The sequence below is a fragment of the Adiantum capillus-veneris genome, chromosome 19 (assembly GCF_014529385.1).
Source record: "Adiantum capillus-veneris isolate H3 chromosome 19, ASM1452938v2, whole genome shotgun sequence".
Taxonomy (NCBI): Eukaryota; Viridiplantae; Streptophyta; class Polypodiopsida; order Polypodiales; family Pteridaceae; genus Adiantum; species Adiantum capillus-veneris.
In genome coordinates this window covers 63,497,096-63,511,370 of record NC_140949.1, presented here as the reverse complement: position 1 = coordinate 63,511,370, position 14,275 = coordinate 63,497,096, and the positions used below count along the sequence as shown (strand labels likewise).

At 38.0% G+C, this 14,275-nt stretch overlaps 1 pseudogene; it reads left to right on the top strand.

Annotated features, from left to right (window-relative positions):
• The first annotated feature begins 5,093 nt into the window (after nt 1-5,093).
• LOC147434148 (uncharacterized) overlaps nt 5,094-14,275 on the top strand; it is a 51,596-nt pseudogene continuing 42,414 nt past the window's right edge.

The window sequence follows — 14,275 nt, the reverse complement described above, 5'->3', positions numbered from 1 at the left end:
AGGGTCTTTTTGGCCCATTGTTTCACATGGCTCTTTTGCAGATGGCCCCCCCTTTGGATCCCTATTTTCCCTCCTTTGGATCCCTACTGTGGCCGGTCTGCTAACTTAACCAATATTCTAGCTTTTTCTCCCTTGGCACTTCCCCACATTAAATGATCAGTTTAATATGAGAAAATCATTTAGGAGAATTAGATATTGATTATTATGACATAGGATGAGTGCCCTTGTGAACCTTGATGATGCATCCACTATTAGAACTACCATGATGTATCAGGCACTACGTTTAGATGTATCAGTAGTTTCTAGGATCACTTATATGCCAAGTTTAGCTGAAGGGGGCGGTTGTTGGGGTCAGCCCAGCTTGGGCAACCAGCCCTCATATGAACACATTGTAATTGATTTTATAAATGCCTAATTATAAGGAAAAAACTCCTCTTTTCATTGTGTGAATCGTGCAATCTTATTCTCTAACTCTCTCTTCTTTGCACATGCTCATTCCACTATCATGTCCATCGACGATGCTATTGGCTTATGTGCCTGGATTCAACATTGAAGGAACGGGAGAGACGTTCCAAGAAAATTGTTGTGCATGGAATTCCTGAAGAGAAGTTAGAGACACCTCCTTTTCTTGCCATTTTTATTGAAGAATTCTTCAAAATCCACATTGGCATGTCCGGAGTTACGTTTTACAGAGCACATAGAGTGGGTAAGCAAGGAGCTCCTTGCTCACAAGAACGGCCAATTGTATGCACCATGTTGGATGATTTAAAAAAAAAGATTATCATGGATAATAGTAGGATTTATTTGAGGGATACATGCCCAAGGACGAGGCAAGTCCCTCGACAAAATAGGAATACGCGATCTATGAGGTCGAGTTACAAATGGAAGTATTCTTTTGAAATTGCAATGGATACCCATGGAATTTGGGTCTTGGCATAGATGAACTAACAAGAAAAACCAATTTTGTACTTCTGGTTGAAAATTGGGAGCATGATACACAAAGGATTAACAGGTTGGAGGATTGCAATGTACATTCATTGATGTGGTCAAGTAATCTCAAGCAACGAAGAGGGCAAGTAGGGGTAGCATGTATGGTTAAGAAAGGATTGGAAGATTTTGTATCAATTATGAAAGATGACAAGCACAAATGGTATGTATGGCTGAAAATTATGACACCAAAAAGAGAAACCATTTTTATAGCTGATTGCTACATTCCTCATCATGATTCCCCCTTTTATGCGTCAATGGATAGAGACCAACTATTTTTTAAATTAGAGGAGAACATTGCTTATTTTAAAGGCAAAGGTGATGTTATGGATTACCTTTGTTTTGGATTCATTCACAAATCATCCCACTATGCAAGCAAAAGATGGCAACATGATACTCAACAATTTGATATGCCATATATTTCAAGGGAGTTGGAGGAAGTTCACTTGTATGACTGTATTTCAATGGATGAGAAAGAGTCGGATACTATGGAAAGTTAATTTGACACATGTGCAATAGCACGCATATGTTCATTGTCAATGGTGTATCTTCGTGGAGTGGAACCAATGAATCTACATGTTAAAAACACAATAGACATAGTGTGATTGACTATACGCTACTCTCAGAAGACATCATGTATCTCATAAAAAGTTTTATGCTTGTCAATGGACCCCAAAATCAAACTGTCAGACCTTAAGTATTTTTTCATGTCGCATATATCCCGGCTCATGGTGTCAAATTTCTCCTCTTTCAATGCATGGTCATGCTCCACTTTTCTCATGCGCTCCTTCAAAGCATTCAAGTCCATAACAGAGCACTTACATTCCTTGACTTCCTCTTCAAGTTGCACCAAACATATTTTTTGCATCTCAATTGTCCTCTTGAGATTATCATTCTCAATCGCAAGAGCCCTTAGCATTCCATTCTCCATTGCAAGTGCCTGTAAGTCTTCACCTTGCTTGCTTACGACCAAGTATGCCATGATCATGGTTTCCAATGTTGTTGGTCGAGTGGTTGTGTTGGTATCTGCACACTTAGGAGATTTTGGATCATTTTTAACAATTGATTTTGTGGATCTTGTTGAGTAAGAAGAACCATTTCTAGTGCTGGAAGACATTGGGGCAAAAGGAGGCATGTTCCCAGCATTCTAGCTCAGCAAAGAGACACAGGGATCCAGCTAGGGATCATGCTAGGTAGGATGACGGGGAGAGCAAGAAGGAGCAAGGCAGGTGAGGGGGGGGATCTCTTTGCTAGAGTTGTACAGGGAACACCATTTTCTAAATTTCAATTTTTGCTCTCTTTCTCTCTCTTGATGCAGGTCTCGCTTCTCTTTCACTCTCTCTCACTCTTGGCTATGTGTTTTTTGATAAAGTGCCTCTCATTAACCCGCTCGATTTTATCATCGCTCAAAAAAATTTCTTGGAGTTTGGGATTCCTCTCATAGATGTACATGGATCCAATCCATGTTCCTCCACCTATCAGGAGCTTTGAAACTTTCTATTTTTCTTTTTGTGAGTTTGTTAATTCCCTTTTGCACCAAATTTTTGAGTTTTGATCAACTCTAATCATCAAATTTCACAATTTTTAGAGTTATGGTTTCTTTTACCAAATTATAATTTGCACGAGTTTTGGCCTTGAACTTTTTAGCCAAATTTGATGGTGATATTTGCTACTTAGCCTACTCCTATGTAGTAAAATGAATCTATGAACAAAAACAAACAAACCAATGCAAGCTTGAAGGTGAATGTATGGTGGAATAGTATTTTCAAAGCATCAAGGAAAATAAAACATGAAATGATTTTAGTATCTCACTCACAACTCTCTTTGCCTATCTAGAGTAGATCTAGCAGGTCCCCGACTTCTAGCCTCTACCAAGCACTAAACCCCACATATAGCTGCTTGACGGCTAAGGTGTAAATGGAATGGGTATCAATATCTAAAGAAAATAAGGCTACTACTACGACTAGGTCACTCACCATCTAAGGATCACTCTTCGGCAACAACGCCAATGTTAGTACGTCGTCACGATCAAATGTCTACAACATAGCTATCTGGCACTAACATAATTTCAATACTCAAGGAAGCCACTCTAATGGGGCATGTAGACTCTTTGAACGTGTCAATCTCAAAAAGTGAACATATGTAACTAAGCTATCATCAACACTAGGAAATATATCACTCTCTACATCGTGAAGAATCTACCTATGTCGTGACTCATCACTCTAGATACCCAATGAGCTTGAAATGCAACAAAACTTTAGGAAGAGGTATAATAGGCCTAGGAACACTATTCTACAAAGTCTGGTTGCAATTTGAAAAGGTAAAAAATCATAATCCACCATGATCAAGGTCCTAAAAACCACAAGAGAATCATCTAGAAAGATCACCATATGGTCCAAGAACACTTTCCTATGGTCAAAATATTTTAAAAAATCAATTTTGCATCCAAAATTATAGATTTAGCTCACAAACAGATAGTTACGTGAACCACATTAAAATTAAGAATGATTATACTTAACTTAAAGAACAAGAGACAAGGAACACAATGTACTTTTTGGAATCAAATTCTGATTACCAGAGGTTGAGAAAAATGGATTACAATGTGCTTCGGAGTAGCCTCTCTCAGTCGCATGCTCAGATCTTTTCAAAATTTAGATAATGATACAAAGGTGTGTTCAAACTTTAGAATTTGAACCTTATACCTAGGGCTTATCATTTGGCTAGTGGCTAGCCTACAAGGTTTTTAGCTTAAAACAAAAATATTACAACCCAGAGTATACAACAAAGTGGATCAATAGTTACAACTCCTCTCTTGTACAAAGCTTTTTGAAAACATAGTTTGTTTGATTACAAAGATTCAGGGCTCTATGATGGTGTAGCCGACCAGGGGGGCTCCGATTGGGTAAGCCTGCTAACAAAAGGATATGACTCAAATAATGCTTGAGCTGGTATCCATTCACCTTCATAAGGTGCTCCTTTCCATCTAAGTTCATCTATTGACAGTAGTCACTTGTATAATCCTTCATCAGAGTGAAAAGTCCCTTCCATGTATTTTCAAATTTAAGATTAGATCTATTGTTGAGCGTGTTGTTGTAGAGAAGGACCGATATCTTTTCTTGAATACCTTTGCCTTTGAGACCTTGCCAAGCTTCTCTTTGAGTTGCAAGGACCGATATCTTTTCTTGAATACCTTTGCCTTTGAGACCTTGCCAAGCTTCTCTTTGAGTTGCAAATATTTTTCCTAAAGACTTGTAAGTTTACTCCCATTAGAAAATTTTGGAGGTCTTTTGGAGAGACTTTTAGAAAAGAGAGAAAAAAGAGCTCCCCCAATGAAAGAAAATCCAACAACGTTACATAGAAACATAGGCCAATATTAGTGAAAATATGAAAATGTGTCACCCACTCATTCAATGAACCAATGATCCTTGAAAGTGGTCACCTTTTCATTAATTGTGTGTGTCTTTTCCATGAGGTAGGTGTCACTCATTTAACACACACAAATCCATTTCACACACACACACACACACACACACACACACACACACACATACACAGTGCATTCACAGACACACAAACTGACACATGGATACATGTCCACACACTCATTAATACATTTTGTGTATGTGTGTGTGTGTGTGTGTGAGAGAGAGAGAGAGAGAGAGAGGGAGAGAGGGAGGGGGGCCGGGGGAGCTTGAACTCTCGGGGGGTTCATTGTGTGTAAAACTACCATATCACGTGCGTTCAAGACATGTTTGTAAAACCCCTTGTCTATGAATTTTGTTAGGAATATAATGTACCCTTTTCTTTTAAAATCTGTAAGTTTTTTTCAAAATTTTAAAAATAATTCCCTTTTGTATATAAATTTTTGTAAGTTTCAAGAACTTTAAATACCCTTCTGTTGAACTCACGTGATAGGTTACATTTTTATTAGGTGACCTCCCCAGGCTTGAACTACAAGACAAATTAAATACATATGTGGTGTCCTTTTTCAAGAGCAAGATATGGAGAGAGAGAGAGAGAGAGAGAGAGAGAGAGAGAGAGAGAGAGAGAGAGAGAGAGAGAGAGAGAGAGAGAGAGATAAATGAAATGCAATGTTTTTTTATCAGATGTTCAAGGCCAAAGTGACCTATGATACAAAGTCGGAATGTGCTGATGATGATGAAGAGACAAGGTCAAGTTTTTGGAAGACAAGCAAGGAGGATAGAGCAGATGAGTCCACATCCTATGGTGAAGAAATAGATTTTGATGATCCTGTGATGGTAAGGTTAAAGCTACATTGTTATGTGTTTGATAGTAAGGTGATCGGTATTGTGATTGAAGGGGTCACTCTACATAAATTGTATATATCACATTCGTTCAAGGACTTTTTGAAAATTCATTATCTATGAATTTTCAACAAATAAAATACACCCTTTTTTCTATTCAATTTGTAAAAAAAGATTCCAATTACATTTCACGGTACCCTTCTTTTGTATGTAAAAATGTGAGAAAAAAAATTAATAATCTCTTCTGCTGCACTCATGTGATAGTCACATAATTAGTAAGTGACCCACTTGAGGCAATGGGAAAGAAGAGCAGGCTGAAGTATCAAAGCTGGTGGAGGAGGATAAGTAGATGAATAAGGCATGTAGTGCTATGTTGATGGCCATGCTGGTGCAAGTTGTGGTGGCAAGTGCTATGCAATGCAATTGGTTCATAGCTTTGTAGAGAAGGATAAGGCTACGTCTATGGATAGCCAAGCCATTCTACAAATTCAACAAGAGGATGATGTTAAAGAAAAACCCAAGGGGGTAGGGATTTTTTTGTGTGCTCATGATGTGTTGGATGGACCAAAGGGAGGAGTAGCTGGAGTTGCCTATGGCTTGCATGAGTGGTGGTGCAGATAGAGATTATTTGGACCAATATGCATTAAGGATGAGTCTAATTAGGGATCTGATGACCCTATGGTTGATATAGATGAAGCAACACATGTGCTTGTGGATAGAGATTTGACCAAGATACAAGAGATGTGAGGGTTAGCCCCTCCAAAATTGGAAATTTCTTTAGGTGAGGAGTGATATGCTATGGTTATACAACAAAGGCTAATGTGGAGAAGTATTTATGTCAATCACATGTTGTTTTTTGAGAAGGTTTCTTGCATGGAGAACCTCACATTATATGGTTGGGTGGGAGGGTCAAGTATGTCTGTTGTGTTTGTTGAGGAGGGTGGTGAGCATGATGGTACTCTATTTGAAGATGCTTGGATGTAGGTGGATGCTTCGAGTGGTGAAGGTAGGCCATGGGCGGCTTATGACCTTGATGGGCTATGTGCTGGGGGACAACACTATGGGAGTCTACTATAGGTGGATGGAAGGAACCAGTACCACATTTTGGATTCAGGTGGTATTTATGATGTGATGCAAGGGGTGGGGCAACCTACTTGAGGTTTGGTAGATAAGAAATAAAATGTATATATTGTTTGGTTTAGTCACACAGGCTATGAAACTTTTAGAGACACAAAGTAGATTTGTGGTTGAACATTAATGTTCAACAAGAGGGTTGGGCAATGATGGTGCAACCAAAGTGTGTCGACCATAGCAGAGGGCACAAGCAGGTATGGATAGGCTAACAAGTACATGGCAAAGGACTTGAGCAAGTGCGAATACTCTGGGTAGGCACGTTGTGACGTGTTTTTATGGAATGGTGTGGGCCACCCCAAAGTCTTTGAGAGATGTTTTTAGTGCTTTTGGGATCCTTGGATATAAATAAAGCATTCTTGTACAAAGTGTACAAATGCGGTGTGTGCCAGCTGTCTCTACACATGCGGGGCCAATTATGCGGGGTACATAGTTTTGCTATTTTTGTACATAGAAGTGTCAAGAGTACAAAGAGTGAGTAAGTGCTTTAAAAATATGAAGAAAAACTGAACTTTTATCAGCTTGGGGTTGTGAGTGAGTGGGAGATTTTAGATGTGAAGAAGAAAGCGTCTGTTGTTACATCCTGCGGTGGTGTGTTGGGGTTGTGTGCGGAGGTGCCCATGTGTGTGTGCGACGGGGCTGGAGCCTTGGATGAAGAGTGTTTCTCTCATCACGAAGGCCATGAACATGGTTTGTGACCTCTGCACTTTCTCCCCTCTTCTCTCTTTTTGGTAATGGAAGCTGCGTTGTCGTGTTGTGACACGTACATGTGGGAATGAATGCTGCAAGATCTATCTTGCAACTTTTTAGATACATAAGTAAATTTCTTATAATGTACATATGCATATCTAAGTATAATAATACGCTTTGTATCTCATCCTATTATTTATCTCAAGGGTAACATATTCTTACTTTACCATTAGAAAGTACCATGGAAAAAAGCGTCAATAGCTCTGCCTCTTTAATTTGGGAAAAAAATCATTGGTTCTTTCTTTCTACCTTCTCATTATCATCTCACACCATAGCTAGATCCTATATCTGGAGTAACTTCCAATATATATGTATATTCATTATATTTTTCATATATTTCTTTTTAATAGCTACTAGGAAGGAATCAAATCCTAGTGGGACACGTATTGCAAGGATTATAGAAAAACTTTGTCAAGAGCAATCTCATGCTTTCATATTGCATGAGTTTTTCATTGGAATCAAATGAAAGTCAATGCTAAGGGGACCACAAGAAGACTTTTGCTGCCAGAAATGTACCCTATTTTGATGAATTTTTTACACAAGGTTGCAATCCGATTTCGAAAAAGTATATAAAATGGGGATCGTAGCTTATAATCTGGATTGTTTTATCCTATTTTTACTTTTTTATTTGAAGCCACGATTAAGAAGATATGATCAAAATGTAGGCCCACATCATGTAGGGACATCCCATTTCAAACTTTGCCAGTTTATGTTCACACTGACTCTTCTCTTTCTTGTGCGACACTTGGGGGTTCCCTTCACCTATAAAAGGGAACCTCTTCTTCCTTGAAAACCATTCACGAGGGAGTGAGAGTATTGATGCCTAATTGTACTTAGCCATAAACATAAGGCTAAGCCTACACTTGCTCCTAGAGGAAGACTAGCCAATCTTGTAAGCTATCCTTGGAAGATCAACTCTAATCAAATAAGGTCTTGAACTTGGTGCATCAATCAAAGCTAAAATCTTCCCTCTTCTTCTCTCTCCATCATAATGGTGAATAACTTTTGAAGAGTTTGCCAAGTAAGATGTGTTTTACTTTAATATTTTGTTGGTTTCTTGTTGTTTTCTTTTTCATCTCTAATCCAACCTATATCTTTAATTTCATCTCCCTCCCTAACCAAATTTTATCTCTCTCACTCTTATAAAGTCATTCTCCCTATAAATTCTAGGTTCTCCTTGCTACAGATACATCTCTCTCAGCAATATCATTATTGCCTACGGGCAAGAATAGGGCTTGGGAGGGAAATTATCTTTCCTTCACTTCTCTCATATCTACATTTTGCACATACTAGAGTTATCCTAGATGAATAATCCACATGATGTGAGTTTCTATCGCTTCCGCTCTGTGCGATCTATCACAATTAACATATGGGCTAGCCGTAAAGTGTTTCTTTTTGGCCCAGAAAGGCTGAATGAAATAATTCTTTCACCGGATCCCAACATACTATCCCTTATAGACTATAATTTTTTTTTTTTGACATAAGTGTAGTTTTCTTGCTATTAACCAAGAGGATTTGTACACACAATTAATTCCAATCACTAGACAAAACATATATATTATGGTAAGCGCAAAATTACAATTTCAAAGCACAATTTGTAGCCTGTTTGGTCGGCAAAGATATAACGCCATCAACTCATCTATTAACCCTTTCATATTACCCATGATATGATACAACCATAGCCTTTATGTTTTCACATTTGTGTTGTTTTGATGCTCTCTTTTGTGTTCTTTCTTTGTGTGTGTGAGTGAAAGAGAGAAAGAGTGGGGTTTCTTTGATTCCACTTCCTTCCAAAACCTAGACTTCATGTCATCTATGGTATAACTCCTTCATATAGTTTTTGAAGTTCTGTCACAAACTCTCACAGCCAAAAGCCCAGTGCTTTCTTGGGGCAAGACCGAAAATTTTTCAACATATTTTTGGTGAACCCACGTGAATCTTCCAGGGTGAGAGTTTGTGGGTAACCATAGGTGATCACGTTGAGCAACAAGGTATGCATTTTGACCCAACAACCATGCCAATATTTCAAGCATTTGCAATGTTCATGAAGCAACAACATGCCACTGAAAGAAGGGAGATTTCAACAACCAAAGCCATACAAGAGGTCGTCAACGAAATGGATCAGCTCAATGGAAAATATGTAACCAAGTACTTGTGCAAGTATGTGAAGGAGATGGAGTTGCATCGTGTGTTAGAAGGTGAGATGATTCAAAGCTTTGAGCTAGTTGTTGCTCCAGAAATTAGGGAACGTGTTAGGGCAATTAAAGATGGACATGGGAGAAACTGGGAAGAACTCAAAGTATCTTTAAAGGAGGAATATATCATGGAGGACTTTGAGAAAGTGACCAAAAGAACATTCTTAGAATGGGTAGTCAAGCCAAAGTAAGGACTATTAATAATAGAGCTACTTAGGGAATTTGAGCGGCGCTATGCACAACTAACAAGGATAGAGATGGCCACACTAGATGTAGAGAAGACGTATCTTTTCTTACAAGCTATAGGTAAAGAGTCTCAAGAAAAATTGGAGCTTCTTCTTGAAGATAAAGATGCTTAACAAGGACTAAAGACTGACTAGAATGAGGTCGAAGGTGATGTGTTACTGCTTGCCAAACGTCAAAGAAGAAGGGACAAGATGGTAGTAAACACTACAAGTCCTTCCACCTCAACTTCTGACAAAATGGTAAAGCCTACTTTTATAGATCCTAAGTTTGATGAGTCTATGCTAGATGAGCTTGTGAAGGGAATGCGTGAATTGAAGGTGAAGCTTGCAAAGCTTGAAGAAAAAGGTCAACCATCAGGCCCACTTCCGAGGCAAAGACAATAGCCCAAAGAAGGTTTTGTTAATAGATGTATTTGCCGTGATAGTACAGACCATGTAAGAAGGGATTGTGACAAAAGATGTTGTATTTTTTAAGGATGGTAAAATACACTTAAGAGAGACAGGTCTACCCTTGAGAACTAACTTTGGAAGTGGGAGAATGCAAACCTTAGTTGAAGATATGGCAACTAACCATGCCACCTCTTCAGTTGAGGTAGCTGCTTATGAAGTAAATAATTGAGCATCTTAGTGATGAAGAGGTGAGTGACCGTCATGGTTGGCTTTGGCCAAATGTCATGCAATTAGCTAAAAAGGAAAAGATTACAAAAGAGATTCTACATGAAGCAGGTGATTGCATATGTCTAAAAACAGGGTGGAGTGATCCAATGGATTGAATGTCTGTCCATGCCTACATTACAAACTACCAAATCCGTGAACCCATTGTAGAAGAAAAGCGTAGGCGTCAAAATGGTGATGAAGGGCCTTCAAAAATATCTACAATAAGTGGAGGGAGGAATGATGCAACACCTTTGCAAGCACCACCAACACATGAGGCACCTTCACCAAAAGTGACCATGGAGGAATCTACAACACGGAAGAAAAAGGAGCCAACAAAAGGTAAGCCCAAAGGACCAGCTTACAAACTACAATCTAACATTGAGCTTGCTACAGACTTGAAGAAAGTTCTAGAGGAGAGGATTTTGAATAGCAAGGTTGAGTTTACTTTGAGGGAGGTGCTTGGCATAGACAAGCATGAATTCCATGAAGAAATTATTGAAATCATCAAGAGAAAGAAGCAAACACTTGGAGAGCAAACACTTAATCAAGGTAGGTGATCTTGAAGAACCGTTTGTTGCATTAATTGACCATGGTTTTGAAATAAATATAATGTAAAAAAGTCTTTACAACAAATGAAAATGGCCAATGGACACAAAACATGGTTGGATGGTCAAAGTGGCAAACAATTCATCAAGTGAATTGTATGCAGCATGTGCAAGTGTAAAGGTGACAATAGGTGATGTAAAGGTTGAGCAAAACTTCTCTATACAAGAAAAATCTTCATACCATCTTATCCTTGGACAACCCTACATTTTGGGCTTTCAAATGGAAACAAAGGTAATTGATGATGGTTCAGATTATGCGAGGAAACAAAGCAAAGATGGTAAACGTGATGTTCAATTTCTCACAGCTTGTGTGAACCATGAAAGAAACCGTGAAAACCTCAAAGATCATCCTCTACCAAAGGTGAGAAAAGAGTTTCATGACCATAAGATAAAGATGGGTTTTGGCCAAGTACCATTATAAAGCAGGATTGCATTGGTAGAGAAAGAAAAAGGGTCTCGCTTGATTCAAAAATAAGTGAAACTTTCTCAACGAGCTCCTTGGTAACAAGGAATGGATCAGTATGTTTTACAAAACTTAAAGATTTGAAGAGATTTGAGAGGCAATATGTACATAATGTACAAATAGGCATGAAAGAGAGTGGGTTGCTAGAGCCTACTAAAAATATTTTGGGTTTTGCGTGAGCAAGTTTCTTTTGTACATACTATGGGTGAGCTTGATGCTATAATGGACTCTAGTTTGCATCTTGAAAATGAAGTTGTGGAATTATGGTCTATGGAAATGTATCAAGTCATAGAAGCCTTTAAAGAAAACCAATGTTTTAAGCAAATAGTTGGCCCAGAAGTCCATGTTGAGATTAAATATAAGAGTGTAGCAAAGAAGGTAAAACTAGTAGCTTCACCCTTACCACCCAACAACAAGGAAAAGATTGAGGAGGCTTCTTTGCAACCAAGTTAGAGGAATCCTAAAACGGTTGGGCATATCTTCACAAAGGAGTCTTTTCAAGAGTTGCAGATTGGTTGCAAAGAGTTTCTAACACAGGAGGAGAGGAAGTGCTTTAACACTAGGTTGGTAACCTAACAGGACATAAACGTGTCCTTTCAAGGTTTTGAAAAAAACCTCCAAAACCATAGTAGATCCACTCATTTTGTAAAATCCTTTCATGAGGTTATAGTTCAAGGCCTACTACACATGGAAAAAATAAGAAACTTGTAAAATTTCTCATCTTTTGTTCAGAGCAAGCCTCCAAAGTTGATGGACCAGTACATTTTCATCAAAACAATCATTTCTTACATTTTGTTGCATAAAAATAAGATTAGGGATTTTCGTAGGACTTGAGATAAATTCCCTGGTTAACTTCAATGGTTGGTGATCAGAACATATGATTTATTCTCTTTAACTATTTTTTGTTTTGCCAAAAGAAATAGGTACAAAAAAGTTGAATTTTTTCAATTCTGCAAACCTATCATTAGAGTTTCTATAGCCACGCTCAATACAAATAATATATGCATGTTTTCTTAGTTCCCTGTTGTCCTTTAGGTTCATAAGAAGCCATGGAGCATGTCAAAAGAATAATACATCTCTTACCAAGGGGAATCTTGGGGACAAAGATGAAGTGCTAAATACAGCAAACATGAAAAAACTGGGTTCAACATTATGAGTTGTAGAATCCCATAGAAATTATTCAATATCCAGCCAAATTTGATGCTTATGACTAGATATGGTTACTACCTACAAAATGCATATAGTTCTCACAAGAAACTAGTAATATTGAAAAAGCTATACTTGATATACTAAATGTTTTGTTTTCTTTTATAATTGAAAAAATCAATCATCGTTGTGTACTATGCAAAATAGGGTATTAGGTGCCCCAAAACTCAAGGAATGTTAGTTTTATGCTACAATATGAGACATACAAAATCAAAACTGCATTTGGATATCATGAAAGCCACCAAAAAAATCATAGAAGACCTAAAAATGGCTAAAAAACAAGATTTGACAATTTTTGTAATTTGGTCATAACTTACAACTTTAATATTTATTTCTCCCTAGAAGCACCAGGACATGTTGAGGACTACTAAAGATAGTTTTCTAGCATTATAGAACTCACAAACATGAATTCTAGAGTGGTATATTTGCAAAAAGTTGAAAAAAGCCAAAAACAGGACCCGTTTTTTCACACAGTTTAGGTTGTGAAATGTTGTGCAAGGACAAGGTTAAAGATGGAATTGATATTTCAAAAAAATGTTAAGTTTTTTTCAGCTCATGAGACAACTTTCTAGATAGATCGCACCTCAAAATCCATTTTGAAACTCTTGACATAATTCAAGGAAAATGGTCACTTAACAGGACATAAAAGTGTCCCACGACATAAAAGCGTCCCATTACCAACCTAGTGTTAAAGAAATGCTTTCAAAGCATGGTAAGGCTTTTGCATTTGAGCCACATGAAATAGGATGTGCTGATCCTTCTATTGTAGCTCCTATGGTAATTTTAACAATACCTCATGTGCCTTGGAATTTGCAAGGCTCATGTGCTCAAGTTAGTAGAAGTATTTAATGAAAATATCAAAATGGGGATTTTGGAGCCTTCTTGTGCTCCATACTCAAACAGGTGGTTCACACTTCCAAAGAAGAATGGTGCTCTATGCTTCATCCAAGATATGCAACCAATGAACAAGGTGACAATTAGAAATGTAGGTACATGTCCAATTGTGGATGAGTTTGCAGAGGTGTTTGCAAGGAGGGCGATTTACTTGATGGGGGATCTCTACTCAAGGTATAATCAATTTCAGCTTGCAATTGAAATCAGAGACTTGACAACCATAAGGAAACCTTTGGGTTTAGTAAGGATGTGTACCTTGTTGCAGGGAGCAACCAACTTGGTTGCACATATGATGAATGTGATGAATACAATCTTATGTGACTTTATTCCTCAAATCACAATGCCTTTCATTGATGATTTTCCTATCAAAGGATGTGAAGAAGGTGGGAAAGATGAAACTTTGGATAGTAATGGGTGTCACAGGTTTGTGAAAAATCACATAAATGATTGTGATAAAATTCTATCTAGGTTGGAGGAAGTGAATCTTACTGTGTCAGGGAGAAAGTCTATGTTTGGTGTCCATGAAGTTCTCATTGTGGGACACATGTGCGGGCCATATGGTAGGAAACCTTGTCCAACAAAGGTAGATGCCATTCAAAGAATGAAAGAAACATATACTAGCATCACTGAGGTAGAAGGTTTCTGGGAGCATGTGTGTTTTATGTTATTTGGATTCCACATTTTGCACATGTAGTTGATCCTCTTTATCAATTTCTTAGAGAGAATCAAAAGTTTAAATGGACAGAAGAACATGTAAAAGCCATGAAAAACCTAAAGGAGTTTCTCCAATCAGCACCAACTCTGAGAAAGGTAGACTATGCGTGTCAAAGGCTATTAATTGTGATAGTAGACACCAGTCCTAGAGGGATTGGATCGG